Source organism: Neophocaena asiaeorientalis, unplaced genomic scaffold (assembly GCF_003031525.2).
Source record: "Neophocaena asiaeorientalis asiaeorientalis breed wild unplaced genomic scaffold, Neophocaena_asiaeorientalis_V1.1 scaffold72, whole genome shotgun sequence".
NCBI lineage: Eukaryota > Metazoa > Chordata > Mammalia > Artiodactyla > Phocoenidae > Neophocaena > Neophocaena asiaeorientalis.
The window spans coordinates 8,730,038-8,741,501 of record NW_020185336.1 but is presented as its reverse complement, the minus strand read 5'-3'; the positions used below and the strand labels follow the sequence as shown (position 1 = coordinate 8,741,501).

At 39.3% G+C, this 11,464-nt stretch overlaps 1 protein-coding gene across 1 annotated transcript in view; it reads right to left on the bottom strand.

Moving 5' to 3' along the window:
* The window catches only part of CYTIP (cytohesin 1 interacting protein), a 66,088-nt gene extending 64,302 nt beyond the window's left edge, over positions 1–1,786 (bottom strand). Inside the window, exon 1 of the mRNA XM_024735987.1 lies at positions 1,721–1,786. The gene's annotated coding sequence lies outside the window, so the exon portion shown is untranslated. The remainder of the gene's footprint in view (positions 1–1,720) is intronic.
* Positions 1,787–11,464: the final 9,678 nt, after the last annotated feature.

Here is an 11,464-nt window from a genome sequence, read left to right as displayed (position 1 = left end):
TATGCCAATAAAATGGACAACCTGGAAGAAATGGACAAATTCTTAGAAATGCACAACCTGCCAAGACTCAACCAGGAAGAAATAGAAAATATGAACAGACCAATCACAAGCACTGAAATTGAAATTGTGATTAAAAATCCTCCAACGAACAAAAGCCCAGGACCAGACGGCTTCACAGACGTGTCCGGGAAGATCCCACATGCCACAGAGCAGCTGGGCCCGTGAGCCATGGGCACTGAACCTGTGCTTCCGGAGTGTGTGCTCCTTATATGTATATGTATAACTGATTCACTTTGTTATAAAGCAGAAAGTAACACACCATTGTAAAGCAATTATACTCCAATAAAGATTAAAAAAAAAAAGACAGAGGGAAACAACAAAAATTCAGTAATGCCTATGTGATCCTTTAGCCCTGTACAAATGGAAAATCAGGGTTCTTCATTCTATAATGAATTAAGTGGAGAAAGAAAACATTTCTTATCTGGAGTCACTCCCATCTCAATGTTTCACATGTGGCTTTTATGGGGATGCTAAACTTTCAGAGTTTCAAATACTACTTACTGTAAACTAACTACAAATTTTATTCCCCTTGCTTTTGTTTTCAGATTAATAATGATTGCAATCTAATTGGAAGGTACTTCCATAATTTATTCTGAACAAAATTTGAGACTTTTGGTTGACTTCATGCTGTTCAACTAAACCATGCTTACCTGAGTTTTCCCTTTAAAGCAAAGCAGGCATCATTTACACGGTCTATCTTTTCAATAGAAAACCATGTTAGCTTTTATCCCCATAACATTCATTTCCAGTCCCTAGAAACAATTTCTAGAGAGAGCAAATTTTCATGCATACAGCAGCTAACATATAAATATGCATCATGGAAAATTTTCCACACACAGAGAAAACATCATGATTTGGTTTGGAAAACAAGTCATTTTAAAGTTGTGGAAAATAGGATCTGTTCCTGCCTTTAAGGCAAGATCTGCCCCTGATATCGTCATTCTAGTTATTCTGCACCTGTAACCGGCTTTCCCGGAATTACCACGAGATATGCCTTGTGTGTGATCAGTTGAAAGTTCATATATTGTAACCTGAAAAAAAAAAGAACTCTTCTTCTAGAATTTCTTCATAAAGGACAACCGTTCTTAATAGAAAACAGCTTTTGTTTCCCAAATCACATTTGAACTGTTTAATTATTGAGTTTCTAAAAATCAAGGCAATTTTTATAGCAATAAACACATTGGAAAACATTGCAGCCTATGATTATCTATTGTGAGATAGAATCTCTTTTTTTCATCCTCAAATATTTTTTTAAATTATAGGGAAAGTAATCATAACAATTGAAATTTTTACCCATGTAAAAGAAACACATCTTGTCTTATTGAGTCCCTTTTAAAACAACTCTAGTACTTTCTGCCAGTTACTAGTCAAGGTTCTGTATTGTGTGTCTAAAATCATATACACTTTAGAAACCAGCTGCTTTGACACATGCTCCCAGTTGCCTCTCTGACACCCTCTATCTCCCCTTCAGGATCTAGTTTGATGTATCCTCACAGATCAACCTGCCTGTCCCAATAGCTTCTTCCATGGCCGACCAAGAATCTGCATCCCTCTATACACCAGTTGCTCTAAGTGTTATTAAAATCAACCCAAATTCCATACTTCCAGAGTCTCTTGCAAGGTCTTAAAGAAATCTTTCTGGCATTTGCTCTGTCCCTACCTGTCCTGCAGGGCTGGAGGTAACAGCTGCGAGAAGGCAGTGAGAGCGGTGTGGCTGCCTTCTGGGAGATCCTGGTGCAGCACAGAGCTGGGGGAGGGCACAGTGAGGGCAGCTGGAGGAAGAGGAGGAGGAATAATTTGTGTGCCATTGCAAACATGAAATGGTGCCAAAAAAAACACCATTCTTCTTCCCAAGAAGTTCAAAGTGCTTTGCAAACATTAACTCATAAGACCAAGTAATCATGCAGGAATTACTACTTTATTATGCCCTTAAGGTAACCACTGCAAGCAAGGTCATGAGGAAAGAGAGTCTATTCATTGTTTTATTAGACCACAGATATTTAATGAGTACCTACTGTGTGCAGGGCACTGGCCGTAGAGAAACAAGCAAGACAGCCAACATCTGTGCTCCTCCAGGCTCTTATGCTAGTCTATGGCCTCTTGTTTGCACGATGAGGGCACTAAGAACCTGGCTACACTTCTTATCACACTTATTTACACTTTATTTTTGCCCAAATTGTTTAATGGAACATGCTCCATCCTTCAGAATGCCTATAATGTGCTAAGTGCTGAGCAAACACACATAAGAAAAATTTCTTAACTTAAATGTAAATCTCATTATGATGATAGGGATCGGGGAATATCAGTTCAAAGTGCTTTCTTTTAAGATGCCATAAACAAAGCTTTATTGTGAGCAACGTGTCTCTTGCAATGTTTGTGGAATTACTATAGGCAGACAAGAAAGTTTAATATCAGTAATATCATTCCAAGCAGCTTATATAAATAATTTGACTTTTAAAAATGATTAATCAGATGAGTGAGCATATTTGGTGAAGTGGAGAGCCTTTATCCATGGGTCTTTTTCCGATCTCTTTTTTATTTTATGTGACAAAACGGCAGGTCAGACATAGAAAGTGACTTATGACATTTGTAAATACTTCTCCTTAGGCAATGGACTCTAGATATTTTAAGGTATATGATTATCTAAGACTAACTGGACCACAGAGGCTGCTTTTTAAAAATGTGTGACTTTCTGATGATTCAAAAGGGATTTAAGCTGTTGTGTTTTAAAGATCCAATATAAGGATTCTAGTCTGTTCTGAGACTCACTCACTAACCCAACTTAGAGGTTGTTGCAGTCCTCATTCAGCAACTTACACGTAGTTTGAAAGGCAGAGGGAATTATAACACTACTTAAAACCCAACTTCAAACCCAACCCTCCCTAATAAACACTTCCCTGACTAAAGAGAATATCACAGGGGTATAATATTAATTCGTCACTCAAGTGTATTAGTTTACACACATACCCAGTGAAATTCAAACTCTATATCTTATTAGTTTAATAGCCTCTGCATTGGGCCCCAAACTACCAGTCCAGCCTCATCTCCCCATTATTTGCACAGATTTTCATAATTTTCACTATATCTTACTTACCCGGAACTCTCTCTCGAAGGCTGCTCTTCACCCACTCTAACACATGCATATATTCACTCTGCCCACCTGGAAAATTGTTCAATTTTAAGATCCAGTGATATCTTCTAGTTATTTCTTCCCCATTTTCCACACCACTAGCTTATCACGTATTTAGTTATATAAGTATGTAACTAAAGCCTGCATATCTCATGAATATCTCATATATAGAGATATTTCTGCATATGTTCAGCAACTAGTACTAAATCGTTGTTGAAGGAGAATTTCCTACAAAACATCAAAATAGCACTTACTGAGGCTGGCAAGGTGATCAATTAAATTTGGGTTTACTCTTCAAGTGAAAGCACAAATGGGATGTTTAAAAACCCTTTATCATGCAGAGCTGCTAATAAAGAGAATAACATCAATTAAATAAAAAATCAATTTTTTTAAATTAAAAAGCTACTACAGGGCTTCCCTGGTGGTGCAGTGGTTGAGAGTCTGCCTGCCGATACAGGGGACCCGGGTTCGTGCCCCGGTCCAGGAAGATCCCACATGCCTCGGAGCGGCTGGGCCCGTGAGCCATGGCCGCTGAGCCTGCGCGTCCGGAGCCTGTGCTCCGCAACGGGAGAGGCCACAACAGTGAGAGGCCCGCATACCGCAAAAAAAAAAAAAAAAAAAAAAGCTACTACAGTAACATCAACACCATTGTCATTCAGCTTTTTACCCTTTAAATGAGCCAGGACCATACTCTACTCCAATTATAATCATAACACTGAAGAGAAAACGACATACTTAAGGAATTTCTACAGGGGATGAGAAATAGCTAACCATTGACAGCAGTGACAATACTAGCTGAAGCTACTTATTTCTGGTTTCAAATCAAACAAATGGAAGAGAAGGATAGGGAAGGGCCCAAGAAAAAAGAGGAAAGGAGAAAAGGGAGGGATTATATTTCTGTAAAAGATTATTCTTCAAATTCATTTTTGCCATTTTTGTCTTTATGAAAGTGAGAAAAGCAGATGTTCTTATAGGTTGTACAGAACATAGTGGTAGGCAGTTGAAGATAAACACTACTTAGTAAAAAAGTTCTGTCTCTAGAGCTTTTTATAAAAATTATTTGCAGGGCATCCTGCTTTCTTTTCATTCTCTGGATCTGAAATATCTATGATCTGTTTTCTAGTTTTACCCAAATACATTTCAGGAAGTCAATAATTGAACAATGTTGGTTTGTACATTTGTGTGAACTCTTGTGTGTTCTGTTTTATGTAAACTTAGTTGATAAAGCGGTTGGCAGGGTTTGAGAGGATTGACTCTAATTTTGAAATAAGTTCTACTGTGGGTAAAATGTTATTAAACAGCATTACAGGCTACAGAGAAATCGTTCATGGAAGGAAGAATCAACCGAGGAAGCAAACCTCATTGTTGTCCTATTTTAAGAAATTGACACAGTCACCACAACCTTCAGCCACCACCCTCATCAGTCAGCAGCCATCAACATCAAGGCAAGACCCCCCACCAGCAAAAAGATTATGACTCGCTGAAGGCTCAGACAATGGTTAGCATTTTTTAGCAATCATTTATAATTTAGGTATGTACATTTCTTTGGACATAATGCTATTGCATAGTTAATAGACTACAGTATAAACATAACTTTTATATGCACTGGGAAACCAAAAAGTCTGTGTGACTCAACTTATTGTGATATTTGCTTTATTGCAGTGGTCTGGAACAAACCCTGCAATATCACTGTGGTGTGCTTCTACTTTGTGTGTGTGTGTGTGTGTGTGTGTGTGTGTGTGTGTACTCTTGTGTGAACCTGTGCATAGCACGTATATTTAAGACCTCATACTTTCAGTGGGCACAGCGAAGTGCTTTGTCATTCCTTGTTAGCTCATCTGATCCTCACAGCAACGTTTTAAGGTGGATATGTACCTTACAGAAGAAGAAATTGAGTCTCAGATAGATTTAGTAACTTGCAGAATTAATATATAAATCCAGGCAGTCTGACGGTTCTCCCAAAGTTCTTCCTGTCATATACCATGTGAATACTTTAAAAATTATTAGAGATGCAGCTTTGATTCTTTACATTTCTTTAAAAATGCCAACATTGTACCCCTATTTACTGAGCAAGATGTATACATATGATACACAAAGATTTATTTTTTTTCCTGGATACCTGGAAGTCTTCTAAGAAAGCCACATGTCATCCAGGGGATGCACTCCTTGATTAATTAGACCTCATCAACATGCAAGCAAGTATTTATTTTTAGATAAAACCCCAAACTTTCAACCTTCATTAATTCTTTAGCAGGCAATGCAAATTCATTTTTCCTGCCAAATCCAGCAGAGGGCAGGATGCTCCCACCAACAGCCAGCTAGCTGGTGCCAACAGCCAAACCAGAGCAACTGCTTCGTAGAGAGTGTTCTACCTTGAGAGCAATCATCATTTTCTCACCTGGATCTGATAAAGGGTGTAGGCTTGAGCTGCGAATAGCGGCTGTGGGATGTGGCCTCAGAAACGTCAGGAAAAGTTTTGCTTTGGAGGTTGCCCATGTTTTGTTTGGGACTTGAAATTAAGATACCTGGAAACCAGCCAATTCCAATTATCTTCCTGAAATATCTTTCTGAAGAGGCTACACTAGGGAATTAATTTAAAATGTGGCATGATAATTTCTGTTTCTGGTTTTAGGCTGTCTGAGGTCACAGCTGGGCTATTACACTCACATGTCCTGTCTCAGGTCGCCCACCTCAGCCCACCCTGCACCTGCCAGCTCTCTCTTTCAAAACTTCTCGTGACTTCCAACTGCTTGCCCTCCTCTGCCTGTCATTACTGCACAGTCCCCAATGATAGGGGCTAATGACCTCCTGCTTGCTAATTCAAATCCTCTCTCTCTCCCCAGGCCCAACTCAGGGATCACCTCCTCTAAGAAGTTTCTGGAGATCCCAGCCCCATCGATCATCATCAAGAAATTTTCACCAAATGAAATACTAGGTGAAGGATTTATACTAGGTCTTGGATCTAAAAATATATTGCCCGTTCCTCCTCGTGCAGGTAGTAGCATGGTCAATGCCAAATGGAAGGGAGCAAGGATAAAAACCACAGCTCACAGTAGGGATAAACCAGGGCTTCTGAAGGTGGTAGAAAAATTGTAACAATCTGCTAGAGTTTTCAAACTATGGACTGGAAGTTTGTCATTGGTACCTCAAAGGTTTCCAGAGTTGGGTGGTGGCTGGGGAAGGGATGTTGTTTGGGCAGGCTTTCCATCACTCTACCACACACTCCTCTCTCCACATGTCCCCTGATGGAGCAATTCCTTTTTTCCTTGTATTATTTATGTACACCTCTGGACACTACATACAGATTTCCTTTAAAGAAAAGGGGCCTTAGAAAATAAGCAAATAAACAATCCCTTCGTCAATAATCACAACAGCAAAACAAATGTTTACAAGTTTGAAAATCATTGCTTAAAAATCCAAAGACCTGGGCTTCCCTGGTGGCGCAGTGGTTGAGAGTCCGCTTGCCGATGCAGGGGACGGGGGTTCATGCCCCGGTCTGGGAAGATCCCACATACCGCGCGGAGCGGCTGGGCCCGTGAGCCATGGCCGCTGAGCCTGCGCATCCGGAGCCTGTGCTCCGCAACGGGAGAGGCCACAGCAGTGAGAGGCCCGCGTACTGAAAAACAAAAAAAAAAAAAAAAAAAAAAAAAAAAAAAATCCAAAGACCTTTCTTTACTCTTGAAGTAACCAAGCCTGGAGAGGGGGAAAGACTGAGGTGGGTTTCTGGCTGGAGGGTGAGAGAAATAAGATCTGAATCCTTATATTTAGTCTCTAAAGCCCAAGATGGGGACTTCCCTGGCTGTCCAGTGGTTAAAACTCCACGTTTCCAGTACAGGGGGGTGTATGTTTGATCTCTGGTCAGGGAACTAAGATCCCACATTTTAAATAAATAAATAAATTATAAAGCCCAAGATGCTCTCCACTAAAAGATGGGGCTTGCATTGAGCCTGAAGGAAGAGGAAGCATTAAATAAAGGAATGAAGCCCTCAGCCACCAGTGGATACAGCATTCCAACCAGTGCAGCTACTCGGAGCAAAGTGAAAGACAAAATGTGTTTGCGTGGGCTTGACCAGCAAAAGAAGATTAAGGTTACACTTTTCAGCACACTTATTGAACACTGACTATGTGTAAGGCAATGTGTGGGACAGAGCGGTGAATGAGATAGAGGTGGCACCTCTCTGTGTGCATAGAGCTTACATTCTAACAGGGGAGACAGACAGGATTGTAACTTGATAAATGCTGCATTGGAGAAGTTCAGGGTGCTACAAGAGCATTCTTAAACTCTATGACCAGCACCACTTCCTGGATTACTCATTTGACCCCATCTCTTTAATTATGCAAGAAATCACCTATATTCTAATAGCATAAAATCCTACCTGGCTCTCCAGAGAACTTCCCCACCCCCAAGACAGGCTCTAATCCCACCCAGTCTCCTCCAATCTGGGACTGTTCCTCAGCCTTATATTTTCTTTGTCTTTCATGACCTTGACACTTTTGAAGAATACTGGTCAGTACAGAACAGTTCATAAAATGTTCTTCAATTTGGGTTTGTCTGATGTTTCCTCATAATTACATGAAAGTTATGTGGTTTTGGAAAAACACCAAGAAATGATGTTGTGCAGTTTTCAGTACCTCCTATCAGGAAATCCATGATGTCAGCGTATCACATTATTGGTGATGTTAACTTTGGTCACTTACATTGGTGTCTGCCAAGTTTCTCCATTGTAGAGATACTACTTTATCTTTGTAATTAGTATCTTGTAGAGAGATATTCTGAGATTATGCAAATATCTTGTTTCTAATTATGTTTCTGCCTACTGATTTTAGCATCCATTGAGTCTTCCTTATGACAACTATTACTGGGCATTTGCGAAATGGTGATTTTACATTTCCACCATTCCTTCTACATTTACTGATTGGAATTTTACTGTAATGAAGAGCAGTCTTTTCTGCTGTATTTATTTATGTAGTCAGTCATCTGTATTAATCAACAGACGCACAGATATTTATTTTATTCAGTGTGTTATAATCCAATATTGTCATTATTTATTTTGTTACCCAAATTATCCCAGCTTTGGCAACTGAGCTACTTCAGGTTGGTGTCCAAGCTTTTCAATATGCTCCCATCATTTATTGAACACTTACTTTCTGGTACCACAAGATGATCAAGGATTACCGTATGCTTTCTGCACCCAGCCCTGGATTCAGTCATTTTATTGAAAAATGGCACTTAAAAACCAAGTTCTGGGTACTAGGTATACTCATTACTGCTGAGGTGTCATTGCTTCTAGGTTTTCTAAGTGAACAGAGCAAGGAAGTACATACATGTATACACATACAATTACATGTACATCTGTATCTATTTTTATATCTCCCTTTTTCTCTCTCTCTCCCCCTATATATATTATATATACATAATTATTATAGAAAATTATTATAAATAAATATATCTATATTACATAATATATTATGTATATATATATATATATATAACTAGTAGTGAAACTGATACCTACGATGCTAATACCTGAAGTTCACTCTAGTCTTCTCCCTTTCCTCAGTTGTAACCCCTTTCTCTGACAGTGATAATTCGGCTCTCATTCTACAAAATTTACTTACTTACTCACTTTCAGAATACACATAGTTTCAGAATTACTGATATATATACCTCTGTGAAAAACAAATTTACTAAAAAGAGTACAGTATTTGTGGGCAGCGCTTTTGACTTTGGCCTTGTAGAATATATTCAAAATACTGTTTTTCAATATTACTTAGGTTTGTTATTTTCTTTTTTATCCCATTTGTTATGGTTGTGGTATTCCTTTCTAGTACATTTATTAGTAATCATTTGTATTCTGTTTGGATTCTCACACATCCTGGTTAATATTAATCATCTGTTTGTTAATATGTGAGCCACTACTTGGTTCTCAGAGTCAGAACTGTACAAGAAGGTGTGTTTACAGAAGTGTCCCCTTCTACCCATTCCCTCTTCCGCATTCTTCCTGCTCCATTCCCAGTCACCTCTGTAGGTAACCAATCACATTAAAGTTTTTTGGTTTTTTTGTTTGTTTGTTTTGCGGTACGCGGGCCTCTCACTGTTGTGGCCTCTCCCGTTGCGGAGCACAGGCTCTGGACGCGCAGGCTCCGCGGCCATGGCTCACGGGCCCAGCCGCTCCGCGGAACGTGGGATCCTCCCGGACCAGGGCACGAACCCGCATTCCCTGAATCGGCAGGCGGACTCTCAACCACTGCGCCACCAGGGAAGCCCTAAAGTTTTTAATTTATCCTTGCCATATTCCTTTTTGCACAAATGAGCAGATATATGTATAATTTCTTCTGTCTCCTTCATGTTTACTTGAAGGGTATCATACTCTAGATATATTTTGGCACTTTGCTTTTTTTCATATGAAAGCATATCCTGGATATCACTACATGTTGGTTCGAAGTGGTATTCCTCATTCTTTTTTTATAGCTGCATAATGCTCTCTATTGTGTGGATGTATCGTAGTACATTTAGATGGTTTCCCATATTTTGCCTTTATACACAATGCTCAAATGAATAATATTGTGAATTGTATTGCTAGAGATAGGTCTCCAAAATAAATTCCTAGCAACAGAACTGAGTCAAAAAGTAAAAGCATATGTACCTTTGTTAAAGATTGCTAAATTTTCCTGGGGAGTTTTAATACCTAATAATGTCCAAGCCCTACCCACAGAGGTTCTTGTATAATTGAAGAGTGCAGCCAAGCAACAGTATCATTTTTTAATACTTTCTACCACTTTATCAAGGCATAATTTACACTATAAATCCACATACTCTAAGTGCACAATTAAATAATTTTTAAAGTAAATTTATAGATTTGTTCAAACATCACTACTGTTGGTATCTTTTCAAAGCTTCCTAATGATTCTAATGACAATCAAGAATTTAAGACCACTAAACAGGCCCACTACTGTTGGTGCTTTTTGCTACCACAGAGTGTCGCTATTAAAGACCCATCTGTTACTTGGAGGCACCAGGCTTTTCCTACACTACAGTGTCCCTGCTAGTTTAGATCCAATGGAACCTGTTTCACATTGAACAAACTGCAGCTCAAAATCCACTTTCCTTCTTCAAAGTGGAATCAAAATCCCTAAGCTACAAAGGCTGCATTTGAGGGAGTTTCCAGCAAAAGTTACACACCTGTTCAAACCAGTTCTCCACTAGACTCATATGCCGAAACCACGTCATTAAACCAGACTTCATTTGTGACTTCTTTAAGGATATTCTCTTTTTCACGTCAATCTGTTCCTTCTATCTCAGCAACTAGCTGAGTACAACCCTAACAAAGGAGAAGCCAACATAAATTTTAAATGTCTCCCATATGAGATACTCCTTTGAACGTCTCCCTTAAGAAGCACTCATACTGTTCCTTATATAAAGGGTGTAGCTACAGACTCAGTCTGGCAGATGTTGAAATGGTTTCCTTAGGTAGGTGATATTTGAACAGAGCTTTAACTGAAGACTGCTAATTAACCTGGTGAAACACAGGGAGGTGAAGGAGGACACACCCCAGGCAAAGCAAGATGCATATATATGCAAAGACCCTGCAGGAGGATAGAACAGGAAGGCTAGTGTGACTGGTGCACAGAGAGATGATGGGGGAATATGTTGCTAGATAAGACTAGACAAATAGACCTGAAGCCAGATCATCTGGGCTCATTAGAAACCCGAAAGAATTTGCTCCTAATCTTAAAAGCAGTGGAGTCCCACTGAAAAATATATACGTGCTGGATTAGACGAAGATAGGGGGGAATTGCATGACATGACAATATTTACTAAGAAAAGTTCACTGATTGCAGCAAAGAAAACAGACTGGCCAAAGTAGCTTGTGGAACCTCATTTAGAAAACTAATGCTTTGAAACAGGGAGAAATGATTTTTTTAAAAACCCAGTGGGTGACTAGAGTGGTGCTAATATTGAGAAAAGCAATAGACTGACAGGATTTAATGACTGGTTGACTCTGGGGGCTGAGAGAAAAGCATTGAGGATGACTCAGGCTAACAGACTATACCACCCACTTCTCCTTATTGCAATCATCTCTGGTCCTCATCATTCTTTTTAAACTTTTAGCTCCTAGCTCTCTGTCATTTTCTCCATCCTGTGATAATTCTTGATTATTTCAATATATGTGCAGAAAATCCTTCCATTTTCCTGGTGGCTTAGTTCCTTGATTTCCTCTCCTTCAATCATTTTGTATTCTGTTACCTTAGCCACAGATTTCCATAGACATA